The 19039-nt window shown below is 38.4% G+C and overlaps 1 long non-coding RNA gene across 1 annotated transcript; it reads left to right on the top strand.

Annotated features, from left to right (window-relative positions):
• The first annotated feature begins 281 nt into the window (after positions 1-281).
• LOC113021267 (uncharacterized) lies at positions 282-1225 on the top strand. Its single transcript, XR_003272276.1, has 3 exons — positions 282-349; positions 1043-1066; positions 1161-1225. It is a non-coding gene; the product is annotated as an uncharacterized LOC113021267 (long non-coding RNA).
• Positions 1226-19039: the final 17814 nt, after the last annotated feature.

Raw genomic sequence — 19039 nt, 5'->3', positions numbered from 1 at the left:
AGAAACATGAAGGGCAAGGGATCGAAACTAGAAACCATAGAATAAATCACACACATAAGTACAAGAATACAAAAACCACAAAGAACTAAAAACGCTGGGTCAGGAGACCCAGGACCGTGACAAAAAGAGCTTGCCTGGTACATATGCTTTTATATTTTCTACCCTATGGTGCAGAAGCACACGCACACACGTGCTAAATGTGAACAAACCTTTTTTTGTACATTTTTGGAACATGAACAGAGCATTGATGTTCTTTATTAATGTGACCAGAAAGTCATTAAAATGTATTATGTGGTATTTGTACTTATTCACAGTTTTGGAGGCGAGAGACGTGCTGAATGAGAGCCAGGTGTCACAGGCTGGGTCTCTGACCCAGCGCTCTGAGTTCATGTTTGTATTTGTCTCATTTTGTTATGTGATTAGTTTTTGTGTCATTTCCTATCTGTCTTTAGTTTGGGCAGTTATTGTTTATTGTTCCTCTGGTTTTCTATGTTTTGGGTTCTTGTATTATTCATCACGCATTAGGTTTGTTAAGTTTGTGTTGTCATGTCTAGTTTTAGTGTTTCCTGTTTTATTCTGACAGTGTCATGTGTTCTTTGTTCATTGTATTTAGCTTTCCTCTCCTGGCCCTGTCATTAGGTTTATGTCAGTCAGCTGTTCCCCCATGTGTCTCCACTTCCCCTGATCATCTCATGTATCTATTTAAGCCCTTTGTTTTCTGCATGCCATTGTCGGGTTGTCTGTTTATTTTGACCTTAGTCTTAGTTAGTGGTCGTCACCCTCAGTCATAGTTATGGTTTTCGTCTGTCAGTTCTACATTAGTCTTAGTCATAGTCTTTGCCTGTTATTTTCCACCACAGTTATAGTTATAGTTTTTGGTCTTAGTACCTCTTAGTGTTTTGACAGTTTGCTTTGGTTTCCTGGTTTTCCCTTGCCGTTATCATTAAAGGATCACTTTTCTGTTCAAACTTACAACTCATCGTCCTCATCTGCTTTTGGGTCCTGTTTCATCACACATCGGCGCACCCCGCCGTGACACCAGGAGCCATGTGACTCTTATGTTAAGGTATGTGCTACAGAACAGAATGATGAAAAAAGCCATTGTGGAAACTCTAAGACAGTAGTTAGTACTGTTTTTTTTTTTTTCCTCTTCTCCTCAGGTTGGCTTGTTTCCAGATTCTGATCCCTTAGAAAGACAGAAGACTCAGATGGTTCCCCGCTGTAGGAACCCCATCTTCTTACGAACCTTTTACTTGTAAGACTTTATCCAGTTGCTCATCATTATTGTGTCAATTCCTGTTATTGTGTCAATTCCTGTTATTGTGTCAATTCCTGTTATTGTGTCAATTCCTGTTATTGCCACTGTGCGATGTGTTCACTGCTACAGATACCATGGCAGTGCCAGGATTGTGAGTGATTGCTGAAAATGTTGAAATGTACTCACTCACTTTTTATTATTGAAAGAAACTCCGTCCCGGGTCTGGTCCGTGGATCGGGTTTCCCCGAGGCGTGGGCGTCTATAAGCAGAGTTTTGTCTTTACCCTATAAGATTCAAAATTATTCTTATGTAACACTCAGCAATATATTCTCAAGTAGCACTCAGATATGCCGTCAGCGGGTTAGTTACGACGTCGGGAGCAGTTAGGAGAACAAAATGATACAGAGACTGTTCAGGTTGCTTTCCCAAAATCAACTCAAAGTTTTATTCTTTTGTGCAGTGGTATTTATAGGCAGAAAGTTCGTGTGTCAACAAGTTTCAAGTTAAAACCATATAAGGAAGTTCCCCCAGCTCTGAAAGAGGCCTTCTACAATCGTATCTCAACATACCTTTGACAGGTCCGTTAAACACTAGACAGTTGGAATCCTTTGTTCTACAATTGCAGTAAGATGCACTCTCAAGGCCTATAAATCTTATACAGAGGTCTCCTACATCCGTGAGTTCTGACACAACCCAGATGGTCTTCACATAAACATCTTCTGCAAGGGAGTGATAAGTAAAAGAGTGATTTGTTGGTGTTTTCCCTCCAACCTTAGTATCTACTTTCACACCATAAAATCTTGAGTTGACAAAGCAAGAGAAAATGAGGTTAACATAAAGAGCCTTGTTGAGTCACAGAATCTTCTGTTCTAATATCATCAAAAAAAGTACCCAGTACATGCTCCCTTAATATAAAGTTGTGTTAAAATATTAAAACCTGCCCAAAATGTTTTGGTGACACTGGAAGCAGTAGAAAGTGGCGTATCGTAACTGAAAAGCTCTTTGGAAAACAGTTCTTTGTGACACATGTAAAAGGTACAGAGCAGCATTAGCATTCATTAGGAGTCATGTCATCGGCCACCTGGCAACTCTCCTGTTTTTGGTCCAACCCCCGGGGGAAATATCTGGCTCTTCAGCTGCTACATGTTCCTCTGTGCTCATCATCTATTTGTTAACTGTGACTGGTTGCTGTTTAGTGCTCAGCAGTGACCTTTTTTCTCCAAACACCCGCCCGCCACTTGAGCTTGAAGTTGCTGGAAAACCAAAAATCTTAAAGATTCTTCCTTCTGCTCACTTGCTCCATAATAGGCTTTTTAAGTTTTTACAAAAATTCTTTAAGAAAAAAACCCTTTACATATAAATTCTGCCTGGCAGTGTTAAGACTCCCAAACTTGGAGAACAGGAGATGTTTCTTTGATATAAAAATCATCCTCCTTACCCTGTATTCCCAGAGGCTGACCTTCAAATGGTGAATCCCATTTCAGGCTGTCCTCCCCTCCCATACTTCTTCTACCTCGTGCACCTGAAAACCAGATTTAATTTAGTCTCAAAATGAATCTGTCACTTGTAGTCGCTGGCAATTTCTTCAGGTTAACAGAGGCACAAGCGACGGTGCAGCTCCCATTTATTGGTCACAGGAAACTAAGAACTTTCACTTTGCTCAGCAAAACACCTCAGCCTCTTTCCTGTGGAGCCCATCAGCTCTCTGATCAGAGGGAGTTAAGTTGGGCAGACTTTACCAAGGCTGAAGCTGTTAAATGGATCTGGCCTGCAGGTTGCAGATTCCATTCATGATGCTACTGAACACATTCAAGCTTTGTGAGACACCCGTCGTGACCCAGCGGGGAGCTCAGGGGGAGAAACTATTTAGCCAGCTCAGCATGTATACTGAGCAGGCACCATTACATCCCACTGCAACATAGGTAGTGGGATTGGAAGCCATTTTGGGGGGGAGACAATTTAATTTCACTACACAGTATGTCTGTGGGATGAAATAAGTTAGTTTGTCTATACATGAATGCTTTGTGGCATCTCTGCTTTTCTGTTTCATCGCTTCAATTGCTCTTCTAATGTCGCTGAGAAATGGCAGCATTTTACTAATGCATGTGTGCAATTTCAGAGCTTGTTTCTTCCCTTACATTTGTCTACACAAAAAAGGTTTGTCAGCATTAAATTAAATGTTCATAATCTCTATGATGAAATTAATTTGGTGGCTATAATACATAAACACGACCCCTGCTAGTGTTATATCTGAGGCAATTTGTGGTGCAGTCTGTACATGTACCCTAACAATAACTACACAAAAATGCATTAGCTATAGAAAACTACACCCAAATAAGCAATCGGTGGAATCTGGCTACAAAGGGCGGTTGGGGTATGATCTGATCATTTTTTGGTAAATAGTTCCTATATATTTGTTACACCTTGTGTCCCAAGACTGCAAAGATGTTCTGAGACGAGCATGATGTTGTCTGATTGCTGTTTAATTTATTTATCAAGCATAAAGCCACTGTCACCCTACTGAAAACTACACACTTTATGCTTTTGTTGCATAAACCTTGGTCTCATTTGTCAAGCTCTGCACATTGTTCAGCTTTCACCTTGACTACCTCTATCTTTTGTGCACTACAAAAAAAATGTTAGCATTAGACTAAAAGAAACCTTAATATAATCCTTAACCAGAGGCAGGAATCCGCTACTTGAACTGTGGCTTTGAGTGTAAATCTCACCGTAGCAACACTAAAGATGATTTCACCTCAAAAAATATGCATGTAAGGAAATTATTTATATATTTATTAAATTATTATAGACAAAGTCGTGCATCATCCTGGTGGAGTATTTAACTTGGCTGGTATGGAGGTATGAGATCAGCGACAGATTTGCAGGTCAATATGCAAATATAATGTTTAAATTTACTGTTCTATGCATATATTAGCGAGAGATAACACTCTGATAATAGAGCAGAAGCCTGTTTTTCCTCTTGTGCTTTGTGACTGATAAAGAAAGGAGGCTGTTTTGACACCGCTGATGTTGCTCCTCCACAACATAAAGCTGTGACTCATGGGACCTCACAGGTTCAGGCAGCAGCTTTAGATGTCCTTGGAAACAAGATTTTGAAGTTTGCAGCAGCTTTGTTTGCCTGGTTTCACACTATAGAAATATAACACAAGGGCCTTATACAGTTTGAGGGAAAAACTAAAGACCTAAAAAGGTTTTTCTTTTCTTCCGTGTTGTCTTAAACACAGGCTGGCTGCTTTAATTTCCAGCAGCAGGTGAAGTAATGCAAATTCCCATTCATCTGTAAAAAGGAAAAGTTGACTTTGAATGCTGCCTCTCAAAAAAATGCATCTGACCTCATTAAAAGGGATTCACATTAAAGATTTATGTGCATGGGCATATCTGTGTCACAGAGGCGATATGCTGCGCGCAAAACTTTGTGTTGTGAAGCAACTGAAAAGTAGTTTGCATGTGTTTTTTGTCTATTTTCTTTTTTTTTTTTTTTTTAATTGCAGTGCTAGCACAGTGAATTACACAAACACCTTTCTGGTCGTTTGTGTTGATTTGTATGACAGAGCACAGCTTTACACACTGGCTTCATTATTGTTCAGTTAATCGTTTAGTTTCATTACAGGACCAGGACAAGTTCAGCTGCGGCCGTTTTAGGTACTCCTGTGTCTGTCCTGCTGTGACTTTTGACAATGACTACTGTGAAAAAATCTATTTTATTGAAATGGAATGAATAGATAAGGACATATTACATCCAAACTGAGTAGAGTTCACTCATGGATATAGAAATGTTACGTGTCCCCTTCAAAAGCATTACAAATGTCATGTCAATGACATGAAAACAAAGCTTTGCTGAGATTTAAGAAATTAGGTAACCAGCATCTGTGGAGAACTTTCATCAATCTGGTTACAATAATAACTACTGTACGTGGTTAAAGTCAGTGGATAATAATCATGCTTCACAATAATAAACACTTTTCTGTCTGCTCTTTTTGTCTTTTTTTGGAGAGTATGTTACTTTGAAACAGCATCTAGGAGCAAAGAGTAGTTTCTTTGCTCTTGTCATCATTTTCTTTGGTAAGTAAGGATCCAGAAATAGAAGAAAATTACCTTTACAGTTGTAGGAAAAAAGAAAACCATCTATTCAGTTTAATAGTAAATCATATAACAATAACATCATATTTCTTTCAATTAAATATGCGGAATTGATAAGATGGTTTCCCCTTATTTTTTAAAATTATTATGATTAATCTTGTTGAACCCATATGGCATGCAGTTTTAGAGCCACCTGGCACTCAAGAGTGGTTTTTCTATTGAAAATTGATTTGAGAATTTTATATCATCTGGATATGTAGTGCAAAGACATGGACAGAGAGATGATTACTGTACCTTTTTTAAGCAAGAAATTTGCATCTCCTGGCATTTCCACTAATAGTCTCCTCGTCTCTGACACATTTTACACAAGTGCCTGGATTATTCTAATTAGAAAGGGGGATCATTTCCAACACTGAATTTTTCCTCCTGGATCCAGACATAATGTTAGATGAAACAGGGAAATCTGTTGAAAATTGGTTAAGTAATGACTACGGTTCTGTTACTTGGTGGGTTCAGATCTACAGCCATATAAATGCGTCACTGATTTAAGTGTGATCCTTCTGCCATGCAAACGTGTGAAAACTAACAGTTGGGATGATAGTGAGAACCAGCGGGTACGAACTAGGTGACAAGTGTAAAAGCTCAGATTAAATTAAACTCGTGCATGCTCAAGCAGGTCAGACACCTTTTCTAGAAGACTGTGTTTTTCTCTTATTACACCTCATAATTAAGACAAATGGAGCAAGGTTTGCTATTTAATATTTCTCTTGGGTCATGTAACAATCTCATATTCAAAATTGAACTCTAATTGCAATTAAAGGGGTACTGCAACATAGAAGATAAATTATTTGTTTTACATTAATAGTTACAAGTACTCTATCTTTCCCAGTTTCTTGTGATTATCTCAAGGATGGCTTTGGTGAACAATTGCCTTTTGAGTTTTTCTATCTTATCAATGTAACTTCTGCAGAACAAACATCTGTGTGTGGCTGTATGTTGAACAGTCAAGCAGCATATGGCCCCATATTGTTTGTCAGGGAGGAACAGTTTACTGTAAAATAATGGCTGATGCTGAGTTAGCAGATTAAAGAAAAAAGCCCACATCTGGCTGTAAAGCCTATTCCAAGGTTATAAAGTCTATATAAAATATAGAGTCCATCTGGATACGTGCTATTTTGTGCAGGCTCAAGTGTTTATGAAATCTGACCGCGTGTTGTTTTATAGTTATATACAAATTAATTGATGACAGCTACTTTTAGCAAACTAAAATGAAGTTAGAGACACTTTTGTACACTTAGCAGCACCTCTGTGGATAGTCTGTTGTGCATAGTACTGTGCAAAAGTCTTGAGCCACCTCTGATTAATTTGTATGTTTTTAGGTGCAGCAATTTATTAAATGTACAAACATACATGGAAATACAGTATGTAAGACAAAAATATAGTTTGTCTAATTCTAACAAGATTGAAACTCAATATTTGGTGTGACCACCTTTATTCTTCAACACAGCTTGAACCAACTTAAGCAAGCTGTCTTGCAATGTCTTTCAGTAGTACTCAGGAATAGTTCTCCAAACTTCTTGAAGGACTTCTCTGGATGTTGGCTGCCTTCTGGTCCACTTTTTGTCAAGATGATCCCACACTGCTTCAATAATGTTGAGATTCAGGTGCTAGGAAAGCCAATCCATGACTGAGAGGATTCTGTTGTGTTTGTCTATCCAGGTATGCTTTTACTGCATTGGCAATTTGATTGGGATCATTGTCATGGCTCCTTGACAGCCACGCTTGCAATGAAACGAGGAAACAGTTAAAATAAATATAATCAGAAAGCCTGGAGAACTATTGTTGAAGAAACTCTGGCAGCTTGGAAGCAAACTTTAGAGAAATGATGGGTGACTCAAGACTTGCACAGTAGTGTAGTTATATATAAATTAATTGATGCCTGCTGTTTTTTAACCAATTAAAATAAGGCCAGAGCTAATGTTTGGAACGGCAAGTACCACCTTTGAGCTTAGTCTGTCGTGTTTTACACTGAAAAAGCAGGCGGTGCACCATCGTCACAGCTGTTTTCAACAAAAAAGGAAGCTAGCAGAGGCAAAGGTTAGTTGCAACAAAGGAACCAAGGGAAAGAAACAGAAGGAACAGCATGATTGAGAAGCCGGAGATCAAGACACTAATCAAAGGCACGCATGGATCTGTAACTCTGCAGCTGGGTACTCTTTCCTGCTCGCAGACACGCTTTAACCTGCAGTGACCAGAGGGAACAAAGAGTCACACTTTAATTGATTTTACTTTTATGTTCTGTTGCTTAATGGAAATCAAATCAAAACTCAGCCATGGGCCACTCAGCCTTTCTCTTCCTTTTCCTCTCCCCCCACACACCCCTACCCTTCATCCCAATCCTGTGCCGTGCTGCTTTGAAGTGTAAATCAGATTCTAGTGATGTATGAAAATAAAGTGCAGACTGTACACTAGAGATCATTTTGCAGCACTGAGGGCATGCAGGGTGTAACCAGAAGTAACTGTGTCTTTTTTACAATATGTTTAGGTCAATAATGCTTTATACTGTACAGCTCCGTGTATTTGTGTGTGTGTGTGTGTGTGTGTGTGTGTGTGTGTGTGTGTGTGTGTGTGTGTGTGTGTGTGTGTGTGTGTGTGTGTGTTTGATGTGTTTGTCATTCATATACCTGCAGTTTGTCCTTTCATCCAGCTTCAACTGTAGAGAAAAACGCAGTGACCACCAGGTGTTCAAGTACTTCTGCTGCTCTTTCTTCATCATACTTTACCCTGATCTTTGTTTTCAGAGCTTTTTGGGGATTTTATAATAAATAGATCTTACTGCTGAGTGAAAATAAGCAGATTCTTTTATAACAGAGCTCTGAGCTACGAATGAAAAAAGCATGCTTGATGTTGAGTTCAGTTCTTTTTATCTTACACCCATGTGACTTTTGCTTCCTTTCATTTAAAATTCTTTCCTTGAATTCTCAGCGATTTATTAAAGAAAGACAAAACGCTAATTACTTTCACTTGGCTTGAACTCATCTATGTACTTTATGAAAAGAGCACATTTTTATAGATTCTCACAGTCATTTGGGTAGTTGATGTTCATGTCCTATATTTTTCATTATTGTGTATAAAATTCAGTTTCTGAAATTATACATTACTTTAGCAATCAGCTAAAAAAAAAAAAGAAAAACACTGCTTTTAAAATAAAAAAACCTTAGCAAAATTTTAGCCGTGATAAAATATTTGCAGTAAATAATAATAAAATTGGCCACTTTATAGGCACCAGCAGTGACCCAGACAATGAGTCAATCAGTGCTTGTGACTGAGTTTCAGTTTTACGTCATTTTTATTTATAAAGCATCAAATACTAATGAAAGTCATCTCAAGACATTTTACATAGTGAGGCAAAGAACCTACATATTTATTTATATATAAAAAAACACAACCCTGTGAACACAGCACAGTGGGAAGAAAAACAAAGTCTCTTTTAAGAGGAAGAAACCTTTGGCAGAACTAGGCTTAGGGAGGGCGGCCATCTGCTACGACCGGTTCGGGTTAGGGGAAAGCAAGAGAGGCAACAAACAGCAAACAAGGGAAGACACAAACTACTAGAGAGATTATACACAATGACATGCAATTCTTAACTATTTGTTTATGATGCTATTTATTTAATAAGTGTAGTCATTAAATTATGTGTTACCACACACACACACACACACACACACACACACACACACACACACACACACACACACACACACACACACACACACACACACTTCTGTGGTTCACAAAACATAATTTATGAAGCTACTGTGGTAACAAACAAAGTGAGATTTTTGCAGAGGAACACGTTGATGCATGGTTGGCACCAGCAGGTTTGCACACATTACCCACAAATGACAGAGAGTCAGGGCAGAAAGTACAAGTAATATGTATCCCAGGATGCCCCCATTCATCAAAACCTTTCAGGTGAGACACTTGTTTTTAAACTAAAGAAGTTTAAAATAGTGGAGTAAATAATTCAATAAAATGAATTCAATAAAATAAATCAGGATAGAACTATGGCTTAGACATATAGTGCAACTTTAATTGAACTCAATGATCATCTGCATGTAATTTAATGTGGGGAAAAGGTCCAATTTGATATTCATTTTCACTGGGTCCCCCCTACCTCCTGGGCCCCTGTGGTACTGACCTAGCTGCTTCATTGCCTTTAATGAAAACCCACATTTTCACCTGAATGGCATAAAGACTCTTAATGATGTGACTGAATAAATTTAAGTCATTATTGCCTGTCTTTTGTTCAGCTTTAGCTTTAGCTTGCATCACATTCAGTCAGCCACACAATTTTACAGTTCGAAAGACTTCATATTGACAAGCAACCGGGACATCACAGGTGAGAAATATTTATAAACTATTAATAAACAAATTACAAGAATTAAAGGGGGAAACACAAAACACATAAAGGAAAAACTGAAAAATGAGATGAATATCACATTACAATTGCAAACATAGGAAAAATTAAATAAACGACAGTGTCTTTTTCTTTCTTTCTTTTTTGACTGGGGGATAGGACAGGGAGAAAGAATGAAAGAAAGAGAGGGAGAGAAAGAAAAATAGAGGGGAGAAGAGATGGAGGGAAAGGGGGGAAGAAAAAAAGAAAGAAAAACAAACAAAACACCTCGATCACCTGTATGGAGATAAAAAACCAGAAGAGAAAACAAACAACAAAGAGCAACATAATAAAGACAACACCATCACAATAAACTGGCTAACAGTAGATAACAGTATACTTTTTTAATTTCACCTGTTGAGAATGAAAAAAGAAAACAAGCAGAAGAAAACGAGAGCAATAGAATAAACAACATCACAAGGGTCTATGGGAATGTAACGGTAAATACTAAATATTAAACATTATTGTGCAGCACGTAAGATCGACAGCGCACAGTGTGCTTTGAGGTAGGAGCCAAAAAGGGTGTAGTTTGTGTGTGTGAGCACCCGTGTGTACACCTGTGAGCATGGACGAGCTTGTTTTTAAAAGGTTCCTTCATGTAACGATCTGCTAGAGGGTGTGGGGAGCCACTGCCCCGTCCACCAGGGCATGAAGCAGGTATGGAGGAGATCAAAACTCCAGACATCCAGAGGCCCCCAGAACACAAGAGACCAAGGAAGACCAACGGAGGGGCAGCCGCGCCACTGTCCCAGTAAGAGCTGAGGAGAGTCCCAGATGAGGGTTCACTCAGCAGCCGCGGAGCAGAAGCCAGGGGGGGTTGCAGTGACGTGCCCGTGAGCTCCGCCGGCAGCCAGCTGTGCCAGAGTGACCGAGCCCCAGGCCGAGAGGCCGAGGGCACCTCAACCCTGAAGTGGCCTAAGCGAGCCCCAGGCTCCAGCCCCCGGGGTAGTCACACATCTGTCTGCTTCCCAGGTGTTTGGTGGCAAATTTAAACTTTACATCACTTCCACTTTCCCACACTGTCAAACTCATTGTGATGTCACTGGTCTAGTCCACTCATCTTTCAGCTCAATCATCTGTCATTTTTCCTTGCAGACGCCTTTGTGCAACCCACCTCCTCCCAATCTGCACCTTTCCCCTGTTACACAGGCTCCATCCAAGCCTCCATCTTCATCTCCACCACCATCGTCTAGACTCCTGTGTGGTCCTGCCCTAATTCCTATCACTGCTGGCATTACGTCCTGCAGTGATGGGCCATCGGACTTCCATTGCCAAATGCTTTAAGTGAATTCTGTTCAGTTCCTTCAAATGTTCTCTCCTTATTTAACTGGTGTCAGGTAAAGATAGCTACGGGAAGAATATTCAACATGACAATCCACTTTTCTTTTGAGACGATATGTTTAGGTTTGAGCCCAGACACACCACATGTGTTCGAAAACAAATATTTGTAGAGGATTTTATTGAAATGATGGATGATGGTAGCTGACGTTTATTTCAAGACAGGATAAGGACACATTTTTAAAGTGCTGGCAATCCTGGATTGAGTATGTGCCGATTTTAAACAAGCTAAAAATAACTTATAATAATAATATTAATAATAATAACTTGTACTTCCTCCCCTAGTTGCTAAGCTACTCAAAGTTATGATAGTATTACTGTAGGTTATTTACTTTCTTAATTAGGTTTAGGGGTTTTGATTTTATATCAAACTGGTTGTACAAAAAAAAAAGAAGAAAAAAAGAATTTGAAGCCAGTTTGTGGTGTTGTGATATACCATGTGCATCCCAAATAAGAACTTAAAGCAGACAGGTCTGTGTGAAATATATAGCCATGCCTGTATCCAGCCTTAGATAACACTGCCTGGATGAGTGGTTTTGGGCATGTCCCAGTGGCAGGATCCCCCGGGGCAGACCCAGGATATGCTGGGAAGATTATGTCTCTCGGCTGGTTTGGAAACACCTTGGTGTCCCCCTGGCATCTCTGCTTAGACTGCCACCCCTGCAGATCAGTGGCAATGGATGAATGGATGGTTCATGGTTTCAGCTCAGTACACTAGATGATCACCAAAAAATATAACTGAAGATCATCACATACACCACAGGGCCAACTTCAAATTCATTAACATTTCTGGTTAAACAGGCATTGAATTGTAATTGTGACCTCAGAGGTTATTTTGTTCATCCAGGAATAACACGTGCATAGGCATGTTGAGTCATAACCCCTAAAAGCCTTTTTCTGACTCAAAGTGTTGAAGTCATTCCTAAGTCAGTCTCCCACAGCAAAGGGATGTCACCTTTAATATCAGTCAAACTGTGGAAAAGTGAATTTGCGGCATGATTTTCTACTTGTTAGACCTTTACTTTAGTATCTTTAGACAACTCAGGTTCGGTATTACATGTTAAAGCTTGTTAGGAAATGTGAATCATTCGTGGCTTAAAGGCTTATAAACAAAAGGATTTAAGACAGATTATTTTTTTTCTACAAAGCTCATATAATAAGGATTACACATAAACCCCCAAGGTTTATTACAAAATAGAAAAGACACAGACAATTTTTCCAGAGAATAAAATGTTCAGGAAGCGTTACTTTATTCATTCATCGTGCTAATGGAAAATGTTTTTGTGAATTACACTGTTAAAAACAAATCTACAAAGATGTAATAAAATTACAAGGTGATTGGATTTAAGAAAACATCTTAATTGATTGTAAAATATTTCAAGCTCCAATATTGCTACAAAACACTGAAAAGATTCCCTTACCTTCACTCTTGAAAAAGAAAAACCTACCACGGAGGCTTTGGGATTCTCATTCTGGGCAGCATAAATATATGCATGATGTCAAGTACTGCAAGTTTAGCCAAAATCTTTTCATTCTTGCATGAGAGAAAAGCAAAGAAAAGAATCTAAAGCTGAAATGGAAAAAGTAGGGCAAAGAAAGGAGACTTTATGCCGGGTATTAGACTCCCCTATTGTAACGGTCAACGATGATGAGTTTATTTCAGCTCTACAGTTGCCGAATAAAAGGTGGCCAGAGGTTGAAAAGCTTCTCTGAATGAAGGTTAGAAATATTCAAATGCATGAAGCTGCAAACTATCATACACATAATAATACAGCAGATTCTCACTAGATGTATTTTCTGACATGTACAAAATTCTTAGCAGTAACAAATAATTATAAGCCAAAGTAGTAGCTTGATCACAAGAACAAAAAACGAAAAGAACAAAAGAAGAACAAAACAGCATGCACGGCACATTTGCATTTTTTCAGCATAATAATATGATCTGCATTTCTTGGTTTAAAAAACGAGAGCATCTGACAGGAATGCTACAAGACATCAAAGCAACCTGATAACCATCTATCAGCCGTTAAACTTGAGTTAAATTAAACCATTCTGGATGTTTAACACGTTAGAGAGCTGACAACTCCAGTGCACTTTTTACGTCTCTTTTTAAACACCTACAACAAGAAAGCACAATCACTGGGTGCCCTGGTAACTAGCTTCAAAATGGTGCATTCTTTTATTTTATAAACCATACACACCTGCAATTTCTGTCAGTTTCTTTTGAAGTGAAGCTCTGGGACTCTTTGAGGTTGGTATTAGGGCTCTATAAGCCACCGAGCCAAGCAACTGTCACATTCGGTCTTAGCAAATGGGCTTGTCTGCATGTCTGATTAATTGCTGTGTGCGAGAGGTTATCCTCTAATCATCACTGCAAGTTCATACAGACAAAGACACTACCTCTGTAAGTTCTTTAACTGTGGCCACGGTAGCCATTAATTAGCACACACTCAACACATAATTACTAGGCAGTGCCAACCTGGAAATATGAAGCAGATATTTGTGGTATTTTGAACCAACTTTCAAACCTTCCCTTGAAATTATGCACTTCGACTCATTATGAATTGTCCACTTTTACTACATAGTATTTTGATGTGCTATTCAAAGTCTCAAGTGTAAGTTTTTGTACATCCACTCACCGACACCATCATGTGCTTGTCAGAAGGGGAAAAGGAGCGATCAGATATGGAGCAAATGTGATTTTCCTACCCCCTCGAGAGCGTCTGGTGAGGATAACACTCCTCAGATGTCTGGCACGTTTAAAGGCTTGTCTCCACCTCAGTCTGAATACCATGATATATATATATATATATATATATATATATATATATATATATATATATATATATATATATATATATATATATATATATATATATACATGTACACAAATAGATCACTTACAGCTCCAGTTTCCATCATACTTGTGAAGGTGGACATAGTTTAATAAATGTAAATGTTGGTACATTTATGTTGTGTTGCCTCCAGAAGAATGAGCTGTCTGTTTGAGGTGGCCAGCAAAAGAAAATAAATACCTGGGCTTGGGTGTAGAAGCAACACTACAAAAATTGTATAATTGCTCAAACAGCTGTGGAATATCTAAATCTGCATGTAGTAACATTTTAATAACATTTTTTCATGCTCTCTTTCTTTCAGGTTTTTCCGTATATGCTTAGCATTTATGGACAGAGAATAGCTTCTGTTCTTGAAATGATGATTACACATAAATCATTTACCCAAGAATCAGATAAATATTTGTATTTTTTAATTTTAATTTACAATATGCTTTCACTTATCCATATCTCTTTTTCTGACCTGCACCTTGTTAAAATACTCTATTTGAGGTGGTGTAACTAGTCTTTGCTGGCAACAGCTGAAGGCCACAAATTCAGAGCAGAGAAGTCTTTTTTTAATTCGCGCTGAAGTGCTCTGAACATTTGTAATTTTAAACAAGCCCCCATATTATTTAAGTGGTTGTGGAGCTATATTTCTTGATGTGGACACAGGGATTGTGAGATGGGAATCACATTAAGTTCAAGCTCATTTGTTCATCACAAGTGTGTCTCAGAGGACTCCAGAGAGAGAAACTGCAAACCTATCCAGATCTCTGTAATCATACTCATGACATGACAAAATGAAGTGCTGTAATACATGATGAAACAACTGAAATGCAAGGCAACAAACAAAGCACAGAACTCAGAATAGACTCATACATCTAATCTACAAGAGGTGGATGAAATATCACAAGTGCAGCATAATTTAATTCAACAGCCCTGCTCTGAATAATAGATTTGTCAAGCTTAAAGTAATAAATTGTTTTTGTTGAGACGAGATGAGAGAAGCCGGCTCTGGAAAATTTTATTCTGTGTGTTTCTATTATTATGTTACACAGTGTTAAGCAGAGCTGGTGTGGACAAAATATAACGTCCACCTTATAATTTAATATATTTGTAGTTAGCGATTGCTGCGGGGCTCCAGAACACGATTTTATGAGGTTGCAGAGATATTGTGTTCACTCCCTGTACGTCCTGAAGTCTAGTCTTGTTTACCTGACACCGTCAACCTTCCCTCGGCACAATCAAAGCTGCATCCATCTAGTGGGATCACATTTGAAGTATAGCATCCTTTCACTACGAATAATTTGAATAGTCTCATCTCTCTGTCAGCTCTCTGAGTGTTATTAACATGCTGTGCTCTGCAGGCTGCCTGTGCAGAAACTCTGCTTTTCAAATAAAACCATCGAAATGAGAAGCCACAGGTCTTGAGGAGGTACATGGCCTTAATGGACCAAAAAGCAAAATATATGTCTTTAATTTTAGCAAGCATTTGCTAATAAAATAGGCTCCGAAAATGGCTGAAAAGGAAAAAACAAGTACAGAGGGTCGCCATTTAAGGATGCACGTTTACTTTACCAGAGGAGGCAAAAACAGTTCTTCAGGTTAAATCTGTGTTTTTAGTGTTTCTTTCTCTCTTTTTTTTTAATGCAGCAAAATGAAGTGATGTATCTGAAAGTGATGGCAGGGGGCTTGAGGAGAATAGATGTTTGGTTTGACAGCATATTGAAGAGAAAAGCTAGGTGAACTCACCAGGGCTTTTTAGAGGAAATAGAGTTTACTAGCTCAGTTTGGTGCCTTGAAAGAGAAGCCAGATAGCTTTCTCTGTGCAGGCAGGAAGGAATCAAGTAAGGTTATTGCAATTTTAGTCTACAGAAGTCAAAAAGAAAAGTAAGCAGAAGCACAACTTTCTCTTCACAAGCACTTATCTTCTATTATAGTCAAACACACCAAGGGGAAAGAAAAAAAAGGACTCATTCAAATACTGACATGATTTCCAGGTAGTTTTGATCAGCCTTGAAACACAGAATTGCTGCAGCTATACTGCTTTGGAAATAATCTTTTTGTCTAAGGAAAATTTCAAAAATGGTTTTGACTGAAAGACACATTGTTCTTTGTGCTCCCCTGCAAAACAAGTAACTCAGTGAGATTTCTGAAAGAAAAGACACTAATCTCTCTTCTAGTTTTATGCTGAAGGTCTTCTTGTATCATAAAACATTTCGGTAAATTAAATCATCTAGCATTGATGCTTGCTTACCCTGCCACTATGTTGTAAAGCTCCTTCCTCACAACTAATTGTACTGACTCATTTTATTTATTTTCTGTGTTAACGTTAAGTAAATTAGTGTTCCAGTAGCCTCAAAGTTTGTGTCATTCACAGAATCTGCATGTCACAAAATTGAATTTACTTATGTTTAGTTCAGTCAGTACAGCTGCTTATTAAACGAAAAAAGAAAAGAAATGATTAAAGCTGAAATTCTGTACTTCGGACAAATCTTGATTTGTGTATCAGTTTGGTAAATAAAAAAACAATCTTTTCAATAGGACGTTTAGACATTTAATTCTGAGAAGCATCTAACAGACTGTTTAATCTCAGTGAAAGGTAATGTCTCAAATTCTTATTCAAATGCGACTTCTGTGAATATTTCTGTTCCTAAGTGACCTCAAGTTTAAACTATGAGGAAAAAAACCTAAAACATTACATCAAACACTACCTTAACAAATTTTGAATGAGTTAAACAAAAAGCCATGCCTGCTTTAGGTCTGCTGCAATTACACGGTACAGACATTAGTGCTGGGCCACCAGCACATGTCACCTACAGAAGCTGCTCAGTCATGGAAACTAATGCAATGAAGCTCCCAGTGTACAGTTTTTGTGCTGATGTTAGTGTCAGAGCAGGTTTGTAGCCCTGTGATTAGTGAATCAGCAGCACTCTGTCAACTTTTGTTCAACAAAATACACCTTAGCATTTGGTGACTCGTGTGACTCATATTCATGTGGTCAGCCACAGGGTGGCTGAGCTGCTGTGTTTCCTCAACATTCAAACTTTGCAAAAACACCACTTACAGTTGATTGTGGAATACTTAGGAGGTAAAAAATGTCAAAAATTGACTCTGACTTGGATCTTACAGCACCCATTTTTTAATTCAGTGAGCTCTTAAGAATGACTCGTTCAATTCAACTCTGTTCAGTTTAATTCAATTGAATGCAATTTTATTTATATAGCATCAAATCACAACAACAGTTGCCTCTAGGTGCTTTATATTGTAAGGTAAAGACCCTGCAATAATACAAACAAAACAGAGAAAAACCCCACCAATCATAGGACCCCATATGAGCAAGCACTTTGGGAACGAAATACTCCCTTTAAACAGGAAGAAACCTCCAGCAGAACCAGGCTCGGGGAGGGGCGGCTATCTGGTGAAGAGAGGACAAAGACACTCTGTGGAAGAGAGCCAGAGATTAATAATAACTAATAATTAAATGCAGAGAGGTGTATAAACACATAGTGACTGAAAAAGATGACTGAAGGAGAAACACTCAGTGCATCATGGGAATCCCCCTGCAGGCTAGACCTGTTGCAGCATAACTAAGAGAGGATTCAGGGTCACTAGATTTGCTTCACCTATATGCTTTAACAAAAATAAAGGTTTTAAGCCTAATCTTAAAAGTAGAGACGGTGTCTGTCTTCCAAATCCAAACTGGATGCTGGTTCCACAGAAGAGGGACCTGAAAGCTGAAGGCGCTGCCTCCCATTCTGCCTTTAAAAACTCTAGCAACAACATGTAAGCCTGCAGTGGGAGAGCAAATTGCTCTGATGGTGTGATGGTACTATAAGGTCATTAGGATAAGATAAGGTCTGATTATTGAAAGCCTTGTATGTAAAGAGCATGATTTTATGAGTCCTAGTTTGAAGTCTGGGTGATGTTCTGTATTTATCATTTTCTTGCCAAAACATATAAAATCATGGAGTTCAGCTGAGAGAGAACTAAAGGAAACAATATGCACAATTGAACTGTCAGTTTTAATGTTCAGCTGAAAAATATACTGATAAAAACGTGAATGTGATTATCAAACGTAAATGAATGTTTTCATTAACTGAGCAATAAAGATTTATAGCCGGTGTCATAATTGTAAATGACATCTTATACACAACATTTTAAACTTTTACCATGGACCTAAATTTACAGTCTAACTTAAAAGGTGCAAAGACTGCAAACAGTGTATTGACTTTCTAGAGAATCTAATGGTTTGGGATAAGTAGAAACAATGGGAAAAGCAAGAAAAATCTTTTTCATCAGATCCTTGTAACTAGAGAATAGGAACACCCTTCACATATTGCAAACTAAAACAAATCTACCTTTTGGCAGTCTGGCAGGTCTGTTAGCTGAGATGAATGGGCAGCATGCTCCTGCATTGATCATCTCACAGCCATAAATGGCTGCTGCTGCTGAGAAGACAGGACAGAGGTGGTGGTGGTCTTTTATAGAGGTGTCAGAAGCTCTGAAACAACGGACAGCGATATTAAATATGTAATAGTAAGAACAATAAACGAAGCAAAGATAACTATGAGCTAACCTATGTTCTGAAAGACGAATCAAGTTAAAGAGCAACTGATTTGCAGCACGGCTGAGCAACTGAATCTAATTGCAACAACTCTTCACTAAGTGACTCTGACAGGGAATAGATATTGCCTAACCAAACCAATAAGATAGGAAAGAACAAGAATAATGAAAATCAACTGCAAAACACACTGTTCAGAAAGTTCATTACTATTATCTTTTTAAATAACAAAATAGGTAGCATTTGTGCATTATCTCCTAAGCTCTTTCTTAAGCAGACTGTCTGGGTACAGTCTAGGGCCCAGATGTAGAAAATTAACACTATTCAGCTGTCTAATCTTTTGTTCCAAAGGCAGGCAATCTGCCGATCGAACAGGAAATCAGTAAAAGAAAAGCATCATTCACAGTTAGTTCTCTATGTTTTTTGAAAAACTACACAATTTTTGTCATTTTGCCTCTGTCCAACAAAACAGTTGATTTTAAATC

Source organism: Astatotilapia calliptera, chromosome 1 (assembly GCF_900246225.1).
Source record: "Astatotilapia calliptera chromosome 1, fAstCal1.2, whole genome shotgun sequence".
Classification (NCBI taxonomy): Eukaryota; Metazoa; Chordata; class Actinopteri; order Cichliformes; family Cichlidae; genus Astatotilapia; species Astatotilapia calliptera.
The sequence above is the reverse complement of the archived record's forward strand: the minus strand, read 5'-3'. Positions and strand labels throughout refer to the sequence as shown.